Source organism: Pristiophorus japonicus, chromosome 8, assembly GCF_044704955.1.
Source record: "Pristiophorus japonicus isolate sPriJap1 chromosome 8, sPriJap1.hap1, whole genome shotgun sequence".
Classification (NCBI taxonomy): Eukaryota; Metazoa; Chordata; class Chondrichthyes; family Pristiophoridae; genus Pristiophorus; species Pristiophorus japonicus.
In genome coordinates, this window is record NC_091984.1 from 17390155 (window position 1) to 17402390 (window position 12236).

Genomic DNA, 12236 nt, shown 5'->3' on the forward strand with positions numbered 1-12236 from the left:
ACACTGCCCGAGGCAGGCTGCCCGAGACACGTTCCCCGAGACACACTGCCCGAGACACAGTGCCCGAGACACACTGCCCGAGACACACTGACCGTGACACACTGCCCGAGTCACACTGCCCGAGACACACTGGCCGAGACACACTGCCCGAGACACACTGCCGCAGACACGCTGCCCGAAATACACTGCCCGAGACACACTGCCCGAGACACGCTGCCCGAGACACGCTGCCCGAGACACACTGCCCGAGGCACACTGCCCGAGACTCACTGCCCGAGATACACTGCCCGAGGCAGGCTGCCCGAGACACGGTGGCCAAACACACTGCCCGAGACACAGTGCCCGAGACACACTGCCCGAGACACACTGCCCGTGACACACTGCCCGAGACACACTGCCCAAGACACACTGCCCGAGTCACACTGCCCGAGACACACTGCCCAAGACACAGTGCCCGAGACACACTGCCCGATACACACTGCCCGAGTCACACTGCCCGAGACACACTGCCCGAGACACAGTGCCCGAGACACACTGCCCGAGACATACTGCCCGAGACACAGTGCCCGAGACACACTGCCCGAGACACACTGCCCGAGTCACACTGCCCGAAACACACTGCCCAAGACACAGTGCCCGAGACACACTGCCCGAGACACATTGCCCGAGACACAGTGCCGGAGACACACTGCCCGAGACAGACTGCCCGAAACACATTGCCCGAGACACACTGCCCGAGACACAGTGCCCGAGACACACTGCCCGAGACAGATTGCCCGAGACACATTGCCCGAGACACACTGCCCGAGACACACTGCCCGAGACACAGTGCCCGAGACACACTGCCCGAGACAGATTGCCTGAGACACATTGCCCGAGACACACTGCCCGAGACACATTGCCCGAGACACATTGCCCGAGACACACAGCCCGAGACACACTACCCGAGACAATTGCCCGAGACACACTGCCTGACATACACTGCCCGAGACAATTGCCCGGGATGTGCTGCCCGAGACACACTGCCCGAGACACTCTGCCCGAGACACACTGCCCGAGACACACTGCCGCAGACATGCTGCACGAGATACACTGCCCGAGACACACTGCCCGAGACACGCTGCCCGAGACACGCTGCCCGAGACACACTGCCCGAGGCACACTGCCCGAGACTCACTGCCTGAGACACACTGCCCGAGGCACGCTGCCCGAGACACACTGCCCGAGACATACTGCCCAAGACACAGTGCCCGAGACACACTGCCCGAGACACACTGCCCGAGTCACACTGCCCGAAACACACTGCCCAAGACACAGTGCCCGAGACACACTGCCCAAGACACAGTGCCCGAGACACACTGCTCGAGACACATTGCCCAAGACACACTGCCTGAGACACAGTGCCTGAGACACATTGCCCGAGACACAGTGCCCGAGACACACTGCTCGAGACACACTGCCCGAGACACAATTCCCGAGACACACTGCCCGAGACACATTGCCCGAGACACACTGCCCGAGACACATTGCCCGAGACACAGTGCCCGAGACACACTGCCCGAGACACAGTGCCCGAGACACACTGCCCGAGACACACTGCCCGAGACACAATTCCCGAGACACAGTGCCCGAGACACACTGCCCGAGACACACTGCCCGAGACACATTGCCCGAGACACAGTGCCCGAGACACACTGCCCGAGACACACTGCCCGAGACACACTGCCTGAGACACACTGCCCGAGACACACTGCCCGAGACACAATTCCCGAGATGTGCTGCCTGAGACACACTGCCCGAGACACACTGCCCGAGACACAATTCCCGAGATGTGCTGCCCGAGACACACTGCCCGAGACACACTGCCCGAGACACAGTGCCCAAGACACGCTGCCCGAGACACACTGCCCGAGGCACACTGCCCGAGACTCACTGCCCGAGATACACTGCCCGAGGCAGGCTGCCCGAGACACGGTGCCCGAGACACACTGCCCGAGACACAGTGCCCGAGACAGACTGCCCGAGACACACTGCCCGAGACACATTGCCCGAGACACAGTGCCGGAGACACACTGCCCGAGACAGACTGCCCGAAACACATTGCCCGAGACACACTGCCCGAGACACAGTGCCCGAGACACACTGCCCGAGACAGATTGCCCGAGACACATTGCCCGAGACACACTGCCCGAGACACACTGCCCGAGACACAGTGCCCGAGACACACTGCCCGAGACAGATTGCCTGAGACACATTGCCCGAGACACACTGCCCGAGACACATTGCCCGAGACACATTGCCCGAGACACACAGCCCGAGACACACTGCCCGAGACAATTGCCCGAGACACACTGCCTGACATACACTGCCCGAGACAATTGCCCGGGATGTGCTGCCCGAGACACACTGCCCGAGACACTCTGCCCGAGACACACTGCCCGAGACACACTGCCGCAGACATGCTGCACGAGATACACTGCCCGAGACACACTGCCCGAGACACGCTGCCCGAGACACGCTGCCCGAGACACACTGCCCGAGGCACACTGCCCGAGACTCACTGCCTGAGACACACTGCCCGAGGCACGCTGCCCGAGACACACTGCCCGAGACATACTGCCCAAGACACAGTGCCCGAGACACACTGCCCGAGACACACTGCCCGAGTCACACTGCCCGAAACACACTGCCCAAGACACAGTGCCCGAGACACACTGCCCAAGACACAGTGCCCAAGACACACTGCTCGAGACACATTGCCCAAGACACACTGCCCGAGACACAGTGCCTGAGACACATTGCCCGAGACACAGTGCCCGAGACACACTGCTCGAGACACACTGCCCGAGACACAATTCCCGAGACACACTGCCCGAGACACATTGCCCGAGACACACTGCCCGAGACACATTGCCCGAGACACAGTGCCCGAGACACACTGCCCGAGACACATTGCCCGAGACACAGTGCCCGAGACACACTGCCCGAGACACACTGCCCGAGACACAATTCCCGAGACACAGTGCCCGAGACACACTGCCCGAGACACACTGCCCGAGACACATTGCCCGAGACACAGTGCCCGAGACACACTGCCCGAGACACACTGCCCGAGACACACTGCCTGAGACACACTGCCCGAGACACAATTCCCGAGATGTGCTGCCTGAGACACACTGCCCGAGACACACTGCCCGAGACACAATTCCCGAGATGTGCTGCCCGAGACACACTGCCCGAGACACACTGCCCGAGACACAGTGCCCAAGACACGCTGCCCGAGACACACTGCCCGAGGCACACTGCCCGAGACTCACTGCCCGAGATACACTGCCCGAGGCAGGCTGCCCGAGACACGGTGCCCGAGACACACTGCCCGAGACACAGTGCCCGAGACACACTGCCCGAGACACACTGCCCGAGACACACTGCCGGTGACACACTGCCCGAGACACACTGCCCGAGACACACTGCCCGAGACACACTGCCCGAGTCACACTGCCCGAGACACACTGCCCAAGACACAGTGCCCGAGACACACTGCCCGATACACACTGCCCGATTCACACTGCCCGAGACACACTGCCCGAGACACAGTGCCCGAGACACACTGCCCGAGTTACACTGCCCGAGACACACTGCCCGAGTCACACTGCCCGAGACACACTGCCCAAGACACAGTGCCCGAGACACACTGCCCGATACACACTGCCCGATTCACACTGCCCGAGACACACTGCCCGAGACACAGTGCCCGAGACACACTGACCGAGTTACACTGCCCGAGACACATTGCCCGAGACACAGTGCCCGAGACACACTGCCCGAGACACACTGCTCGAGTCACACTGCCCAATACACACTGCCCGAGACACACTGCCCGAGACACACTGCCCGAGACACAGTGCCCGAGACACACTGCCCGAGACACATTGCCCGAGACACAGTGCCCGAGACACACTGCCCGAGACACATTGCCCGAGACACAGTGCCCGAGACACACTGCCCGAGACACACTGCCCGAGACACAATTCCCGAGACACAGTGCCCGAGACACACTGCCCGAGACACAATGCCCGAGACACACTGCCCGAAACACACTGCCCGAGACACACTGCCTGAGACACACTGCCCGAGACACACTGCCCGAGACACAATTCCCGAGATGTGCTGCCTGAGACACACTGCCCGAGACACACTGCCCGAGACACAATTCCCGAGATGTGCTGCCCGAGACACACTGCCCGAGACACACTGCCCGAGACACAGTGCCCAAGACACGCTGCCCGAGACACACTGCCCGAGGCACACTGCCCGAGACTCACTGCCCGAGATACACTTCCCGAGGCAGGCTGCCCGAGACACGGTGCCCGAGACACACTGCCCGAGACACAGTGCCCGAGAGACACTGCCCGTGACACACTGCCCGAGACACACTGCCCGAGACACACTGCCCGAGTCACACTGCCCGAGACACACTGCCCAAGACACAGTTCCCGAGACACACTGCCCGATACACACTGCCCGAGTCACACTGCCCGAGACACACTGCCCGAGACACAGTGCCCGAGACACACTGCCCGAGACACACTGCCCGAGACACATTGCCCGAGACACAGTGCCCGAGACACACTGCCCGAGACACACTGCTCGAGTCACACTGCCCAATACACACTGCCCGAGACACACTGCCCGAGACACACTGCCCGAGACACAGTGCCCGAGACACACTGCCCGAAACAGATTGCCCGAGGCACATTCCCCGAGACACACTGCCCGAGGCACACTGCCCGAGACACACTGCCCGAGAGACACTGCCCGAGGCACACTGCCCGGGACACACTGCCCGAGAGACACTGCCCGAGGCACACTGCCCGAGACACACTGCCCGAGACACAGTGCCCGAGACACACTGCCCGAGACACATTGCCCGAGACACACTGCCCGAGACACACTGCCCGAGACACAGTGCCCGAGACACACTGCCCGAGACACACTGCCCGAGACACAGTGCCCGAGACACACTGCCCGAGACAGATTGCCCGAGACACATTGCCCGAGACACACTGCCCGAGACACACTGCCCGAGACACGCTGCCCGAGACACACTGCCCGAGGCACACTGCCCGAGACTCACTGCCCGAGATACACTGCCCGAGGCAGGCTGCCCGAGACACGTTGCCCGAGACACACTGCCCGAGACACAGTGCCCGAGACACACTGCCCGAGACACACTGCCCGTGACACACTGCCCGAGTCACACTGCCCGAGACACACTGGCCGAGACACACTGCCCGAGTCACACTTCCCGAGACACACTGCCCGAGACAGATTGCCCGAGACACATTGCCCGAGACACACTGCCCGAGACACAGTGCCGAGACACAGTGCCCGAGACACACTGCCCGAGACACAGTGCCCGAGACACACTGCCCGAGACACACTGCCCGAGACACAATTCCCGAGACACAGTGCCCGAGACACACTGCCCGAGACACACTGCCCGAGACACATTGCCCGAGACACATTGCCCGAGACACACTGCCCGAGACACACTGCCCGAGACACACTGCCTGAGACACACTGCCCGAGACACACTGCCCGAGACACAATTCCCGAGATGTGCTGCCTGAGACACACTGCCCGAGACACACTGCCCGAGACACAATTCCCGAGATGTGCTGCCCGGGACACACTGCCCAAGACACGCTGCCCGAGACACACTGCCCGAGACACACTGCCGCAGGCACGCTGCCCGAAATACACTGCCCGAGACACGCTGCCCGAGACACGCTGCCCGAGACACACTGCCCGAGGCACACTGCCCGAGACTCACTGCCCGAGATACACTGCCCGAGGCAGGCTGCCCGAGACACGGTGCCCGAGACACACTGCCCGAGACACAGTGCCCGAGACACACTGCCCGAGACACACTGCCCGTGACACACTGCCCGAGTCACACTGCCCGAGACACACTGCCCGAGACACACTGCCCGAGTCACACTGCCCGAGACACACTGCCCAAGACACAGTGCCCGAGACACACTGCCCGAGACACACTGCCCGAGACACATTGCCCGAGACACAGTGCCCGAGACACACTGCCCGAGACACACTGCCCGAGTCACACTGCCCAATACACACTGCCCGAGACACACTGCCCGAGACACAGTGCCCGAGACACACTGCCCGAGACAGATTGCCCGAGGCACACTGCCCGAGACACACTGCCCGAGACACAGTGCCCGAGACACACTGCCCGAGACAGACTGCCCGAGACACACTGCCCGAGGCACACTGCCCGAGACACACTGCCCGAGAGACACTGCCCGAGGCACACTGCCCGAGACACACTGCCCGAGACACACTGCCCGAGACAGACTGCCTGAGACACATTGCCCGAGACACAGTGCCCGAGACAGACTGCCCGAGACACACTGCCCGAGACACATTGCCCGAGACACAGTGCCGGAGACACACTGCCCGAGACAGACTGCCCGAAACACATTGCCCGAGACACACTGCCCGAGACACAGTGCCCGAGACACACTGCCCGAGACAGATTGCCCGAGACACATTGCCCGAGACACACTGCCCGAGACACACTGCCCGAGACACAGTGCCCGAGACACACTGCCCGAGACAGATTGCCCGAGACACATTGCCCGAGACACACTGCCCGAGACACATTGCCCGAGACACATTGCCCGAGACACACAGCCCGAGACACACTGCCCGAGACAATTGCCCGAGACACACTGCCTGACATACACTGCCCGAGACAATTGCCCGGGATGTGCTGCCCGAGACACACTGCCCGAGACACTCTGCCCGAGACACACTGCCCGAGACACACTGCCGCAGACATGCTGCACGAGATACACTGCCCGAGACACACTGCCCGAGACACGCTGCGCGAGACACGCTGCCCGAGACACACTGCCCGAGGCACACTGCCCGAGACTCACTGCCTGAGACACACTGCCCGAGGCACGCTGCCCGAGACACACTGCCCGAGACATACTGCCCAAGACACAGTGCCCGAGACACACTGCCCGAGACACACTGCCCGAGTCACACTGCCCGAAACACACTGCCCAAGACACAGTGCCCGAGACACACTGCCCAAGACACAGTGCCCGAGACACACTGCTCGAGACACATTGCCCAAGACACACTGCCCGAGACACAGTGCCTGAGACACATTGCCCGAGACACAGTGCCCGAGACACACTGCTCGAGACACACTGCCCGAGACACAATTCCCTAGACACACTGCCCGAGACACATTGCCCGAGACACACTGCCCGAGACACATTGCCCGAGACACAGTGCCCGAGACACACTGCCCGAGACACAGTGCCCGAGACACACTGCCCGGGACACACTGCCCGAGACACAATTCCCGAGACACAGTGCCCGAGACACACTGCCCGAGACACACTGCCCGAGACACATTGCCCGAGACACAGTGCCCGAGACACACTGCCCGAGACACACTGCCCGAGACACACTGCCTGAGACACACTGCCCGAGACACACTGCCCGAGACACAATTCCCGAGATGTGCTGCCTGAGACACACTGCCCGAGACACACTGCCCGAGACACAATTCCCGAGATGTGCTGCCCGAGACACACTGCCCGAGACACACTGCCCGAGACACAGTGCCCAAGACACGCTGCCCGAGACATACTGCCCGAGGCACACTGCCCGAGACTCACTGCCCGAGATACACTGCCCGAGGCAGGCTGCCCGAGACACGGTGCCCGAGACACACTGCCCGAGACACAGTGCCCGAGACACACTGCCCGAGACACACTGCCCGAGACACACTGCCGGTGACACACTGCCCGAGACACACTGCCCGAGACACACTGCCCGAGACACACTGCCCGAGTCACACTGCCCGAGACACACTGCCCAAGACACAGTGCCCGAGACACACTGCCCGATACACACTGCCCGAGTCACACTGCCCGAGACACACTGCCCGAGACACAGTGCCCGAGACACACTGCCCGAGTCACACTGCCCGAGACACACTGCCCGAGACACGCTGCCCGAGACACACTGCCCGAGGCACACTGCCCGAGACTCACTGCCCGAGATACACTGCCCGAGGCAGGCTGCCCGAGACACGTTCCCCGAGACACACTGCCCGAGACACAGTGCCCGAGACACACTGCCCGAGACACACTGACCGTGACACACTGCCCGAGTCACACTGCCCGAGACACACTGGCCGAGACACACTGCCCGAGACACACTGCCGCAGACACGCTGCCCGAAATACACTGCCCGAGACACACTGCCCGAGACACGCTGCCCGAGACACGCTGCCCGAGACACACTGCCCGAGGCACACTGCCCGAGACTCACTGCCCGAGATACACTGCCCGAGGCAGGCTGCCCGAGACACGGTGCCCGAGACACACTGCCCGAGACACAGTGCCCGAGACACACTGCCCGAGACACACTGCCCGTGACACACTGCCCGAGTCACACTGCCCGAGACACACTGCCCGAGACACACTGCCCGAGTCACACTGCCCGAGACACACTGCCCAAGACACAGTGCCCGAGACACACTGCCCGATACACACTGCCCGAGTCACACTGCCCGAGACACACTGCCCGAGACACAGTGCCCGAGACACACTGCCCGAGACATACTGCCCAAGACACAGTGCCCGAGACACACTGCCCGAGACACACTGCCCGAGTCACACTGCCCGAAACACACTGCCCAAGACACAGTGCCCGAGACACAGTACCCGAGACACACTGCCCGAGACACACTGCCCGAGACACACTGCCTGAGACACACTGCCCGAGACACACTGCCCGAGACACAATTCCCGAGATGTGCTGCCTGAGACACACTGCCCGAGACACACTGCCCGAGACACAATTCCCGAGATGTGCTGCCCGAGACACACTGCCCGAGACACACTGCCCGAGACACAGTGCCCAAGACATGCTGCCCGAGACACACTGCCCGAGACACACTGCCGCAGACACGCTGCCCGAAATACACTGCCCGAGACACACTGCCCGAGACACGCTGCCCGAGACACACTGCCCGAGGCACACTGCCCGAGACTCACTGCCCGAGATACACTGCCCGAGGCAGGCTGCCCGAGACACGGTGCCCGAGACACACTGCCCGAGACACAGTGCCCGAGACACACTGCCCGAGACACACTGCCCGTGACACACTGCCCGAGTCACACTGCCCGAGACACACTGCCCGAGACACACTGCCCGAGTCACACTTCCCGAGACACACTGCCCGAGACAGATTGCCCGAGACACACTGCCCGAGACACACTGCCCGAGACACACTGCCCGAGACACATTGCCCGAGACACAGTGCCCGAGACACACTGCCCGAGACACACTGCCCGAGACACACTGCCTGAGACACACTGACCGAGACACACTGCCCGAGACACAATTCCCGAGATGTGTTGCCCGAGACACACTGCCCGAGACACACTGCCCGAGACACACTGCCCGAGACACAGTGCCCAAGACACGCTGCCCGAGACACACTGCCCGAGACACACTGCCGCAGACACGCTGCCCGAAATACACTGCCCGAGACACACTGCCCGAGACACACTGCCCGAGACACACTGCCCGAGACACACTGCCCGAGACACACTGCCTGAGACACACTGCCCGAGACACACTGCCCGAGACACAATTCCCGAGATGTGCTGCCCGAGACACACTGCCCAAGACACACTGCCCGAGACACAGTGCCCAAGACACGCTGCCCGAGACACACTGCCCGAGACACACTGCCGCAGACACGCTGCCCGAAATACACTGCCCGAGACACACTGCCGCAGACACGCTGCCCGAGACACGCTGCCGGAGACACACTGCCCGAGGCACACTGCCCGAGACTCACTGCCCGAGATACACTGCCCGAGGCAGGCTGCCCGAGACACGGTGCCCGAGACACACTGCCCGAGACACAGTGCCCGAGACACACTGCCCGAGACACACTGCCCGTGACACACTGCCCGAGTTACACTGCCCGAGACACACTGCCCGAGACACACTGCCCGAGTCACACTGCCCGAGACACACTGCCCAAGACACAGTGCCCGAGACACACTGCCCGATACACACTGCCCGAGTCACACTGCCCGAGACACACTGCCCGAGACACAGTGCCCGAGACACACTGCCCGAGACACACTGCCCGAGACACATTGCCCGAGACACAGTGCCCGAGACACACTGCCCGAGACACACTGCCCGAGTCATACTGCCCAATACACACTGCCCGAGACACACTGCCCGAGACACACTGCCCGAGACACAGTGCCCGAGACACACTGCCCGAGACAGATTGCCCGAGGCACATTCCCCGAGACACACTGCCCGAGGCACACTGCCCGAGACAGATTGCCCGAGGCACATTCCCCGAGACACACTGCCCGAGACACACTGCCCGAGAGACACTGCCCGAGGCACACTGCCCGAGAAACACTGCCCGAGACACAGTGCCCGAGACACACTGCCCGAGACACATTGCCAGAGACACACTGCCCGAGACACACTGCCCGAGACACACTGCCCGAGTCACACTTCCCGAGACACACTGCCCGAGACAGATTGCCCGAGACACATTGCCCGAGACACACTGCCCGAGACACAGTGCCCGAGACACACTGCCCGAGACACATTGCCCGAGACACAGTGCTCGACACACACTGCCCGAGACACACTGCCCGAGACACATTGCCCGAGACACAGTGCCCGAGACACACTACCCGAGACACACTGCCCGAGACACAATTCCCGAGACACAGTGCCCGAGACACACTGCCCGAGACACACTGCCCGAGACACATTGCCCGAGACACAGTGCCCGAGACACACTGCCCGAGACACACTGCCCGAGACACACTGCCTGAGACACACTGCCCGAGACACACTGCCCGAGACACAATTCCCGAGATGTGCTGCCTGAGACACACTGCCCGAGACACACTGCCCGAGACACAATTCCCGAGATGTGCTGCCCGAGACACACTGCCCGAGACACACTGCCCGAGACACAGTGCCCAAGACACGCTGCCCGAGACACACTGCCCGAGACACACTGCCCGAAATACACTGCCCGAAATACACTGCCCGCAGACACACTGCCCGAGACACACTGCCCGAGACACAATTCCCGAGACACATTGCCCGAGACACAGTGCCCGAGACACACTGCCCGAGACACACTGCCCGAGACACACTGCCTGAGACACACTGCCCGAGACACACTGCCCGAGACACAATTCCCGAGATGTGCTGCCTGAGACACACTGCCCGAGACACACTGCCCGAGACACAATTCCCGAGATGTGCTGACCGAGACACACTGCCCGAGACACACTGCCCGAGACACAGTGCCCAAGACACGCTGCCCGAGACACACTGCCGCAGACACGCTGCCCGAAATACACTGCCCGAGACACACTGCCCGAGACACACTGCCCGAGACACGCTGCCCGAGACACACTGCCCGAGGCACACTGCCCGAGACTCACTGCCCGAGATACACTGCCCGAGGCAGGCTGCCCGAGACACGTTCCCCGAGACACACTGCCCGAGACACAGTGCCCGAGACACACTGCCCGAGACACACTGACCGTGACACACTGCCCGAGTCACACTGCCCGAGACACACTGGCCGAGACACACTGCCCGAGACACACTGCCGCAGACACGCTGCCCGAAATACACTGCCCGAGACACACTGCCCGAGACACGCTGCCCGAGACACGCTGCCCGAGACACACTGCCCGAGGCACACTGCCCGAGACTCACTGCCCGAGATACACTGCCCGAGGCAGGCTGCCCGAGACACGGTGCCCGAGACACACTGCCCGAGACACAGTGCCCGAGACACACTGCCCGAGACACACTGCCCGTGACACACTGCCCGAGTCACACTGCCCGAGACACACTGCCCGATACACACTGCCCGAGTCACACTGCCCGAGACACACTGCCCGAGACACAGTGCCCGAGACACACTGCCCAAGACATACTGCCCGAGACACAGTGCCCGAGACACACTGCCCGAGACACACTGCCCGAGTCACACTGCCCGAAACACACTGCCCAAGACACAGTGCCCGAGACACACTGCCCGAGACACATTGCCCGAGACACAGTGCCGGAGACACACTGCCCGAGACAGACTGCCCGAAACACATTGC